This window comes from Narcine bancroftii, chromosome 1 (assembly GCF_036971445.1).
Source record: "Narcine bancroftii isolate sNarBan1 chromosome 1, sNarBan1.hap1, whole genome shotgun sequence".
NCBI classification, from domain to species: domain Eukaryota; kingdom Metazoa; phylum Chordata; class Chondrichthyes; order Torpediniformes; family Narcinidae; genus Narcine; species Narcine bancroftii.
In genome coordinates, this window is record NC_091469.1 from 52,123,284 (window position 1) to 52,136,993 (window position 13,710).

Here is a 13,710-nt window from a genome sequence, read left to right on the forward strand (position 1 = left end):
ATGTTCCAATCATCTGATGAATTCCACCATGAACACATTCAATGATCCAGTCTATGTTCCAATATTCTGTTATATTCCACCTTGAACACATTCAATGACCCCATCAATGTTCCAATGATCTGTTGAATTCCACCATGAACACATTCAAAACTACAACTATGTTAGAAAGATCAGTTGAATTCCACCATGAACACATTCAATGACTCCATCTATGTTCCAATGATGTGTTGAATTCCACAATGAACAAATTCTATGACCCATCTATAATCCAATGATCTGTTGAATTCCACCATGAACACATTCAATGACTCAATTTATGTTACAATGATCTGTCGAATTCCACCATGAACACACTCAATCACTCCATCTATGTTCCAATGATGTGTTGAATACACCATGAACAGATTCAATGACTCAATCTATATTCCAATGATCTGTTGAATTCGACCATGAATACATTCAATGACCCCATCTATGTTCCAATAATCTGTTGAATTCCATCATGAACACATTCAATGACTCAATCTATCTTGCAATGATGTTGAATTCCACCATGAACACATTAAATGACTCCATCTATGTTCCAAAGAGCTGTTGAATTCCACCATGAACACATTCAATGACTCCATCTATGTTCAAATGATCTGTTGAATTCCACCATGAATATTGTCAATGACTCCATCTATGTTCCAATGTTATGTTGAATTCCACCATGAACACATTCAATGCCTCCATCTATGTTCCAATGATCTGTTGAATTCGACCATGAATACATTCAATGACTCCATCTATGTTCCAATGATCTGTTGAATTACACCATGAGCACATTCAATGACTCCATCTATGTTGCAATGATCTGTTGAATTCCACCATTAACACATTCAATGACTCCATCTATGTTCCAATGATCTGTTGAATTCCACCATGAAGACATTCAATGACTCCATCTATGTTCCAATGATCTGTTGAATTCCACAATGAACACTTTCAATGACTCCATCTATGTTCCAAAGTTATGTTGAACTCCACTATGAACACATTCAATGACTCCATCTATGTTCCAATGATCCGTTCAATTCCACCATTAACACATTCAATTACTCCATCTATGTTCCAATGATTTGTTGAATTCCATCATGAACACATTCAATGACTCCATCTATGTTCCAATGATCTGTTGAATTCGACCATGAATACATTCAAAGACTCCATCTATGTTCCGATGATCTGTTGAATTCCACCATGAACACATTCAATGACTCCATCTATGTTGCAATGATCTGTTGAATTCCACCATTAACACATTCAATTACTCCATCTATGTTCCAATGATCTGTTGAATTCCACCATGAAGACATTCAAAACTACAACTATGTTAGAAAGATCAGTTGAATTCCACCATGAACATATTAAATGACGCTATCTATGTTCCAATGATCTGTTGAATTCCAACATGAACACATTCAAAGACTTCATCTATGTTCCAATGATCTGTTGAAATCCACCATGAACACATTCAATTACTCCATCTATGTTCCAATGATCTGTTGAATTCCACCATGAACACATTCAATGACCCAATCTATGTTCCAATGATATGTTGAATATACCATGAACACATTCAATGACTCAATCTATATTCCAATGATCTGTTGAATTCGACCATGAATACATTCAATGACCTCATCTATGTTCCAATCATCGGTTGAATTCCACCATGAACACAATCAATGACTCAATCTATGTTGCAATGATGTTGAATTCCACCATGAACACATTCAATGACTCCATCTATGTTCCAATGATCTGTTGAATTCGACCATGAACATATTCAATGACTCCATCTATGTTCAAATTATCTTTTGAATTCCACCATGAACACTGTCAATGACTCCATCTATGTTCCAATGTTATGTTGAATTCCACCATGAACACATTCAATTACTCCATCTATGTTCCAATGATCTGTTTTATTCCACGATGAACACATTCAATGACTCCATCTATGTTCCAATGATCTGTTGAATTCCACGATGAACACATTCAATGACTCCATCTATGTTCCAATGATCTGTTGAATTCCACCATGAACACATTCAATGACTCCATCTATGTTCCAATGATCTGTTGAATTCCACCATTAACACATTCAATTACTCCATCTATGTTCCAATGATCTGTTGAATTCCACCATAAACACATTCAATGACTCCATGTATGTTCCAATGATCTGTTGAATTCCCCAATGAACACATTCAATCATCCCATCAATGTTCCATTGATCTGTTGAATTCCACCATGAACACATTCAATGACTCCATCTATGTTCCAATGATCTGTTGAATTCCACCATGAACACATTCAATGACTCCATCTATGTTCCAATGATCTGTTGAATTCCACCATGAACACATTCAATGACTCCATCTATGTTCCAATGATCTGTTGAATTCCACCATGAACACATACAATGACTCCATCTATGTTCCAATGATCTGTTGAAATCCACCATGAACACATTCAATGACACCATCTATGTTCCAATAATCTGTTGTATTCCATGTTGAACACATTCAATGACCCCATCTATGTTCCAATGATCTGTTGAATTCCACCATGAACACATTCAATGACTCCATCTATGTTCCAATGATCCGTTCAATTCCACCATTAACAAATTCAATTACTCCATCTATGTTCCAATAATTTGTTGCATTCCACGATGAACACATTCAATGACTCCATCTATGTTCGAATGATCTGTTGAATTCAACCATGAACACATTCAATGACTCCATCTATGTTCCAATGATCTGTTGAATTCCACCATTAACACATTCAATGACTCCATCTATGTTCCAATGATCTGTTGAATTCCACCATAAACACATTCAATGACTCCATCTATGTTCCAATGATCTGTGGAATTCCACCATGAACACATTCAATGACTCCATCTATGTTCCAATGATCTGTTGAATTCCACCATGAACACGTTCAATGACCCATCTATGTCCCAATGATCTGTTGAATTCCACCTTGAACACATTCAATATCCCAATTTATGTTCCAATGATATGTTGATTTCAAACATGAACACATTCAATGACTCCATCTATGTTCCAATGTTATGTTGAATTCCACTATAACACATTCAATGACTCCATCGATGTTCCAATGATCTGTTGAATTCCACCATGAACACATTCAATGATTCCATCTATGTTCCAATGATCTGTTGAATTCCACCATGAACACATTCAATGACTCCATCTAAGTTCCAATGATCTGTTGAATTCCACCATGAACATATTCAATGACTCTATCAATGTTCCAATGATCTGTTGAATTCAAACATGAACACATTCAAAGACTTCATCTATGTTCCAATGATCTGTTGAAATCCACCATGAACACATTCAATTACTCCATCTATGTTCCAATGATCTGTTGAATTCCACCATAAACACATTCAATGACTCTATCTATGTTCCAATGATCTGTTGAATTCAACCATGAACACATTCAAAGACTTCATCTATGTTCCAATGATCTGTTGTATTCCACCATGAACACATTCAAAACTACAACTATGTTAGAAAGATCAGTTGAATTCCACCATGAACATATTAAATGACGCTATCTATGTTCCAATGATCTGTTGAATTCCAACATGAACACATTCAAAGACTTCATCTATGTTCCAATGATCTGTTGAAATCCACCATGAACACATTCAATTACTCTATCTATGTTCCAATGATCTGTTGAATTCCACCATGAACACATTCAATGACCCAATCTATGTTCCAATGATGTGTTGAATATACCATGAACACATTCAATGACTCAATCTATATTCCAATGATCTGTTGAATTCGACCATGAATACATTCAATGACCCCATCTATGTTCCAATCATCTGTTGAATTCCACCATGAACACAATCAATGACTCAATCTATGTTGCAATGATGTTGAATTCCACCATGAACACATTCAATGACTCCATCTATGTTCCAATGATCTGTTGAATTCGACCATGAACACATTCAATGACTCCATCTATGTTCAAATGATCTGTTGAATTCCACCATGAACACTGTCAATGACTCCATCTATGTTCCAATGTTATGGTGAATTCCACCATGAACACATTCAATGACTCCATCTATGTTCCAATGATCTGTTTTATTCCACGATGAACACATTCAATGACTCCATCTATGTTCCAATGATCTGTTGAATTCCACGATGAACACATTCAATGACTCCATCTATGTTCCAATGATCTGTTGAATTCCACCATGAACACATTCAATGACTCCATCTATGTTCCAATGATCTGTTGAATTCCACCATTAACACATTCAATTACTCCATCTATGTTCCAATGATCTGTTGAATTCCACCATAAACACATTCAATGACTCCATCTATGTTCCAATGATCTGTTGAATTCCCCAATGAACACATTCAATCATCCCATCAATGTTCCATTGATCTGTTGAATTCCACCATGAACGCATTCAATGACTCCATCTATGTTCCAATGATCTGTTTTATTCCACGATGAACACATTCAATGACTCCATCTATGTTCCAATGATCTGTTGAAATCCACCATGAACACATTCAATTACTCCATCTATGTTCCAATGATCTGTTGAATTCCACCATGAACACATTCAAAGACTCCATCTATGTTCAAATGATCTGTTGAATTCCACCATGAACACATTCAATGACTCCATCTATGTTCAAATGATTTGTTGAATTCCACCACGAAAACATTCAATGACTCCATCTATGTTCCAATGATCTGTTGAATTACACCATGAACACATTCAATGACTCTATCTATGTACCAATGATCTGTTGAATTCCACCATGAACACATGCAAAGACTTCATCTATGTTCGAATGATCTGTTGAAATCCACCATAAACACATTCAATGACTCCATCTATGTTCAAATGATTTGTTGAATTCCACCATGAACACATTCAATGACTCCATCTATGTTCCAATGATCTGTTGAATTCCACCATAAACACATTCAATGACTCCATCTATGTTCCAATGATCTGTTGAATTCCACCATGAACACATTCAATGACTCCATCTATGTTCCAATGATCTGTTGAATTCCACCATGAACACATTCAATGACTCCATCTATGTTCCAATGATCTGTTGAATTCCACCATGAACACATAAAATGACTCCATCTATGTTCCAATGATCTGTTGAAATCCACCATGAACACATTCAATGACACCATCTATGTTCCAATAATCTGTTGTATTCCATGTTGAACACATTCAATGACCCCATCTATGTTCCAATGATCTGTTGAATTCCACCATGAACACATTCAATGACTCCATCTATGTTCCAATGATCTGTTGAATTCCACCATGAACACATTCAATGATTCCATCTATGTTCCAATGATCTGTTGAATTCCACCATGAACACATTCAATGACTCCATCTAAGTTCCAATGATCTGTTGAATTCCACCATGAACATATTCAATGACTCTATCAATGTTCCAATGATCTGTTGAATTCAAACATGAACACATTCAAAGACTTCATCTATGTTCCAATGATCTGTTGAAATCCACCATGAACACATTCAATTACTCCATCTATGTTCCAATGATCTGTTGAATTCCACCATAAACACATTCAATGACTCTATCTATGTTCCAATGATCTGTTGAATTCAACCATGAACACATTCAAAGACTTCATCTATGTTCCAATGATCTGTTGTATTCCACCATGAACACATTCAAAACTACAACTATGTTAGAAAGATCAGTTGAATTCCACCATGAACATATTAAATGACGCTATCTATGTTCCAATGATCTGTTGAATTCCAACATGAACACATTGAAAGACTTCATCTATGTTCCAATGATCTGTTGAAATCCACCATGAACACATTCAATTACTCTATCTATGTTCCAATGATCTGTTGAATTCCACCATGAACACATTCAATGACCCAATCTATGTTCCAATGATGTGTTGAATATACAATGAACACATTCAATGACTCAATCTATATTCCAATGATCTGTTGAATTCGACCATGAATACATTCAATGACCCCATCTATGTTCCAATCATCTGTTGAATTCCACCATGAACACAATCAATGACTCAATCTATGTTGCAATGATGTTGAATTCCACCATGAACACATTCAATGACTCCATCTATGTTCCAATGATCTGTTGAATTCGACCATGAACACATTCAATGACTCCATCTATGTTCAAATGATCTGTTGAATTCCACCATGAACACTGTCAATGACTCCATCTATGTTCCAATGTTATGGTGAATTCCACCATGAACACATTCAATGACTCCATCTATGTTCCAATGATCTGTTTTATTCCACGATGAACACATTCAATGACTCCATCTATGTTCCAATGATCTGTTGAATTCCACGATGAACACATTCAATGACTCCATCTATGTTCCAATGATCTGTTGAATTCCACCATGAACACATTCAATGACTCCATCTATGTTCCAATGATCTGTTGAATTCCACCATTAACACATTCAATTACTCCATCTATGTTCCAATGATCTGTTGAATTCCACCATAAACACATTCAATGACTCAATCTATGTTCCAATGATCTGTTGAATTCCCCAATGAACACATTCAATCATCCCATCAATGTTCCATTGATCTGTTGAATTCCACCATGAACGCATTCAATGACTCCATCTATGTTCCAATGATCTGTTTTATTCCACGATGAACACATTCAATGACTCCATCTATGTTCCAATGATCTGTTGAAATCCACCATGAACACATTCAATTACTCCATCTATGTTCCAATGATCTGTTGAATTCCACCATGAACACATTCAAAGACTCCATCTATGTTCAAATGATCTGTTGAATTCCACCATGAACACATTCAATGACTCCATCTATGTTCAAATGATTTGTTGAATTCCACCACGAAAACATTCAATGACTCCATCTATGTTCCAATGATCTGTTGAATTACACCATGAACACATTCAATGACTCTATCTATGTACCAATGATCTGTTGAATTCCACCATGAACACATGCAAAGACTTCATCTATGTTCCAATGATCTGTTGAAATCCACCATAAACACATTCAATGACTCCATCTATGTTCAAATGATTTGTTGAATTCCACCATGAACACATTCAATGACTCCATCTATGTTCCAATGATCTGTTGAATTCCACCATAAACACATTCAATGACTCCATCTATGTTCCAATGATCTGTTGAATTCCACCATGAACACATTCAATGACTCCATCTATGTTCCAATGATCTGTTGAATTCCACCATGAACACATTCAATGACTCCATCTATGTTCCAATGATCTGTTGAATTCCACCATGAACACATAAAATGACTCCATCTATGTTCCAATGATCTGTTGAAATCCACCATGAACACATTCAATGACACCATCTATGTTCCAATAATCTGTTGTATTCCATGTTGAACACATTCAATGACCCCATCTATGTTCCAATGATCTGTTGAATTCCACCATGAACACATTCAATGACTCCATCTATGTTCCAATGATCCGTTCAATTCCACCATTAACACATTCAATTACTCCATCTATGTTCCAATAATTTGTTGCATTCCACGATGAACACATTCAATGACTCCATCTATGTTCGAATGATCTGTTGAATTCAACCATGAACACATTCAATGACTCCATCTATGTTCCAATGATCTGTTGAATTCCACCATTAACACATTCAATGACTCCATCTATGTTCCAATGATCTGTTGAATTCCACCATAAACACATTCAATGACTCCATCTATGTTCCAATGATCTGTGGAATTCCACCATGAACACATTCAATGACTCAATTTATGTTACAATGATCTGTCGAATTCCACCATGAACACACTCAATCACTCCATCTATGTTCCAATGATGTGTTGAATACACCATGAACAGATTCAATGACTCAATCTATATTCCAATGATCTGTTGAATTCGACCATGAATACATTCAATGACCCCATCTATGTTCCAATAATCTGTTGAATTCCATCATGAACACATTCAATGACTCAATCTATCTTGCAATGATGTTGAATTCCACCATGAACACATTAAATGACTCCATCTATGTTCCAAAGAGCTGTTGAATTCCACCATGAACACATTCAATGACTCCATCTATGTTCAAATGATCTGTTGAATTCCACCATGAATATTGTCAATGACTCCATCTATGTTCCAATGTTATGTTGAATTCCACCATGAACACATTCAATGCCTCCATCTATGTTCCAATGATCTGTTGAATTCGACCATGAATACATTCAATGACTCCATCTATGTTCCAATGATCTGTTGAATTACACCATGAACACATTCAATGACTCCATCTATGTTGCAATGATCTGTTGAATTCCACCATTAACACATTCTATGACTCCATCTATGTTCCAATGATCTGTTGAATTCCACCATGAAGACATTCAATGACTCCATCTATGTTCCAATGATCTGTTGAATTCCACAATGAACACTTTCAATGACTCCATCTATGTTCCAAAGTTATGTTGAACTCCACTATGAACACATTCAATGACTCCATCTATGTTCCAATGATCCGTTCAATTCCACCATTAACACATTCAATTACTCCATCTATGTTCCAATGATTTGTTGAATTCCATCATGAACACATTCAATGACTCCATCTATGTTCCAATGATCTGTTGAATTCGACCATGAATACATTCAAAGACTCCATCTATGTTCCGATGATCTGTTGAATTCCACCATGAACACATTCAATGACTCCATCTATGTTGCAATGATCTGTTGAATTCCACCATTAACACATTCAATTACTCCATCTATGTTCCAATGATCTGTTGAATTCCACCATAAAGACATTCAATGACTCCATCTATATTCCAATGATCTGTTGAATTCCACCATGAACACTTTCAATGACTCCATCTATGTTCCAATGTTATGTTGAACTCTACTATGAACACATTTAATGACTCCATCTATGTTCCAATGATCCGTTCAATTCCACCATTAACAAATTAAATTACTCCATCTATGTTCCAATGATTTGTTGAATTCCACGATAAACACATTCAATGACTCCATCTATGTTCCAATGATCTGTTGAATTCCACCTTGAACACATTCAATAACCCAATTAATGTTCCAATGGTCTGTTGAATTCCACCATGAACACATTCAATGATAACATCTATGTTACAATGATCTGTTGAATTCCACCATGAACACTTACAATGAACACATCTCTCTTCCAATGATCGGGTGAATTCCACCATGAACACATTAAATGACTCCATCTATGTTCCAATGATATGTTGAATTCCACCAGGAACATATACAATGACTCTGCCTATGTTCCAATCATCTGTTGAATTCAACCATGAACACATTCAATGACTCCATCTCTGTTCCAATGTTATGTTGAATTCCACTATAACACATTCAATGACTCCATCCATGTTCCAATGATGTGTTGAATTCCACCATAAACACATTCAATGATTCCATCTATGTTCCAATGATCTGTTGAATTCCACCATGAACACATTCAATGACTCCATTTATGTTCCAATGATCTGTTGAATTCCACCATGAACACATACAATGACTCCATCTATGTTCCAATGAACTGTTGAATTCCACCATGAACACATTCAATGACTCTATCTATGTTCCAATGATCTGTTGAATTCAACCATGAACACATTCAAAGACTTCATCTATGTTCCAATGATCTGTTGTATTCCACCATGAACACATTCAAAACTACAACTATGTTAGAAAGATCAGTTGAATTCCACCATGAACATATTAAATGACGCTATCTATGTTCCAATGATCTGTTGAATTCCAACATGAACACATTCAAAGACTTCATCTATGTTCCAATGATCTGTTGAAATCCACCATGAACACATTCAATTACTCCATCTATGTTCCAATGATCTGTTGAATTCCACCATGAACACATTCAATGACCCAATCTATGTTCCAATGAGGTGTTGAATATACCATGAACACATTCAATGACTCAATCTATATTCCAATGATCTGTTGAATTCGACCATGAATACATTCAATGACCCCATCTATGTTCCAATCATCTGTTGAATTCCACCATGAACACAATCAATGACTCAATCTATGTTGCAATGATGTTGAATTCCACCATGAACACATTCAATGACTCCATCTATGTTCCAATGATCTGTTGAATGCGACCATGAACACATTCAATGACTCCATCTATGTTCAAATGATCTGTTGAATTCCACCATGAACACTGTCAATGACTCCATCTATGTTCCAATGTTATGTTGAATTCCACCATGAACACATTCAATGACTCCATCTATGTTCCAGTGATCTGTTTTATTCCACGATGAACACATTCAATGACTCCATCTATGTTCCAATGATCTGTTGAATTCCACGATGAACACATTCAATGACTCCATCTATGTTCCAATGATCTGTTGAATTCCACCATGAACACATTCAATGACTCCATCTATGTTCCAATGATCTGTTGAATTCCACCATTAACACATTCAATGACTCCATCTATGTTCCAATGATCTGTTGAATTCCACCATAAACACATTCAATGACTCCATCTATGTTCCAATGATCTGTTGAATTCCCCAATGAACACATTCAATCATCCCATCAATATTCCATTGATCTGTTGAAATCCACCATGAACGCATTCAATGACTCCATCTATGTTCCAATGATCTGTTTTATTCCACGATGAACACATTCAATGACTCCATCTATGTTCCAATGATCTGTTGAAATCCACCATGAACACATTCAATTACTCCATCTATGTTCCAATGATCTGTTGAATTCCACCATGAACACATTCAAAGACTCCATCTATGTTCAAATGATCTGTTGAATTCCACCACGAACACATTCAATGACTCCATCTATGTTCAAATAATTTGTTGAATTCCACCACGAAAACATTCAATGACTCCATCTATGTTCCAATGATCTGTTGAATTACACCATGAACACATGCAAAGACTTCATCTATGTACCAATGATCTGTTGAATTCCACCATGAACACATGCAAAGACTTCATCTATGTTCCAATGATTTGTTGAATTCCACCATGAACACATTCAATGACTCCATCTATGTTCCAATGATCTGTTGAATTCCACCATGAACACATCAATGACTCCATCTATGTTCCAATGATCTGTTGAATTCCACCATGAACACATTCAATGACTCCATCTATGTTCCAATGATCTGTTGAATTCCACCATGAACACATACAATGACTCCATCTATGTTCCAATGATCTGTTGAAATCCACCATGAATACATTCAATGACACCATCTATGTTCCAATAATCTGTTGTATTCCATGTTGAACACATTCAATGACCCCATCTATGTTCCAATGATCTGTTGAATTCCACCATGAACACATTCAATGACTCCATCTATGTTCCAATGATCCGTTCAATTCCACCATTAACACATTCAATTACTCCATCTATGTTCCAATAATTTGTTGCATTCCACGATGAACACATTCAATGACTCCATCTATGTTCGAATGATCTGTTGAATTCAACCATGAACACATTCAATGACTCCATCTATGTTCCAATGATCTGTTGAATTCCACCATTAACACATTCAATGACTCCATCTATGTTCCAATGATCTGTTGAATTCCACCATAAACACATTCAATGACTCCATCTATGTTCCAATGATCTGTGGAATTCCACCATGAACACATTCAATGACTCCATCTATGTTCCAATGATCTGTTGAATTCCACCATGAACACGTTCAATGACCCATCTATGTCCCAATGATCTGTTGAATTCCACCTTGAACACATTCAATATCCCAATTTATGTTCCAATGATATGTTGAATTCAAACATGAACACATTCAATGACTCCATCTATGTTCCAATGTTATGTTGAATTCCACTATAACACATTCAATGACTCCATCGATGTTCCAATGATCTGTTGAATTCCACCATGAACACATTCAATGATTCCATCTATGTTCCAATGATCTGTTGAATTCCACCATGAACACATTCAATGACTCCATCTAAGTTCCAATGATCTGTTGAATTCCACCATGAACATATTCAATGACTCTATCAATGTTCCAATCATCTGTTGAATTCCAACATGAACACATTCAAAGACTTCATCTATGTTCCAATGATCTGTTGAAATCCACCATGAACACATTCAATTACTCCATCTATGTTCCAATGATCTGTTGAATTCCACTATAAACACATTCAATGACTCTATCTATGTTCCAATGATCTGTTGAATTCAACCATGAACACATTCAAAGACTTCATCTATGTTCCAATGATCTGTTGTATTCCACCATGAACACATTCAAAACTACAACTATGTTAGAAAGATCAGTTGAATTCCACCATGAACATATTAAATGACGCTATCTATGTTCCAATGATCTGTTGAATTCCAACATGAACACATTCAAAGACTTCATCTATGTTCCAATGATCTGTTGAAATCCACCATGAACACATTCAATTACTCCATCTATCTTCCAATGATCTGTTGAATTCCACCATGAACACATTCAATGACCCAATCTATGTTCCAATGATGTGTTGAATATACCATGAACACATTCAATGACTCAATCTATATTCCAATGATCTGTTGAATTCGACCATGAATACATTCAATGACCCCATCTATGTTCCAATCATCTGTTGAATTCCACCATGAACACAATCAATGACTCAATCTATGTTGCAATGATGTTGAATTCCACCATGAACACATTCAATGACTCCATCTATGTTCCAATGATCTGTTGAATTCGACCATGAACACATTCAATGACTCCATCTATGTTCAAATGATCTGTTGAATTCCACCATGAACACTGTCAATGACTCCATCTATGTTCCAATGTTATGTTGAATTCCACCATGAACACATTCAATGACTCCATCTATGTTCCAATGATCTGTTTTATTCCACGATGAACACATTCAATGACTCCATCTATGTTCCAATGATCTGTTGAATTCCACGATGAACACATTCAATGACTCCATCTATGTTCCAATGATCTGTTGAAATCCTCCATGAACACATTCAATTACTCCATCTATGTTCCAATGATCTGTTGAATTCCACCATGAACACATTCAAAGACTCCATCTATGTTCAAATGATCTGTTGAATTCCACCATGAACACATTCAATGACTCCATCTATGTTCAAATGATTTGTTGAATTCCACCACGAAAACATTCAATGACTCCATCTATGTTCCAATGATCTGTTGAATTACACCATGAACACATTCAATGACTCTATCTATGTACCAATGATCTGTTGAATTCCACCATGAACACATGCAAAGACTTCATCTATGTTCCAATGATCTGTTGAAATCCACCATAAACACATTCAATGACTCCATCTATGTTCAAATGATTTGTTGAATTCCACCATGAACACATTCAATGACTCCATCTATGTTCCAATGATCTGTTGAATTCCACCATAAACACATTCAATGACTCCATCTATGTTCCAATCATCTGT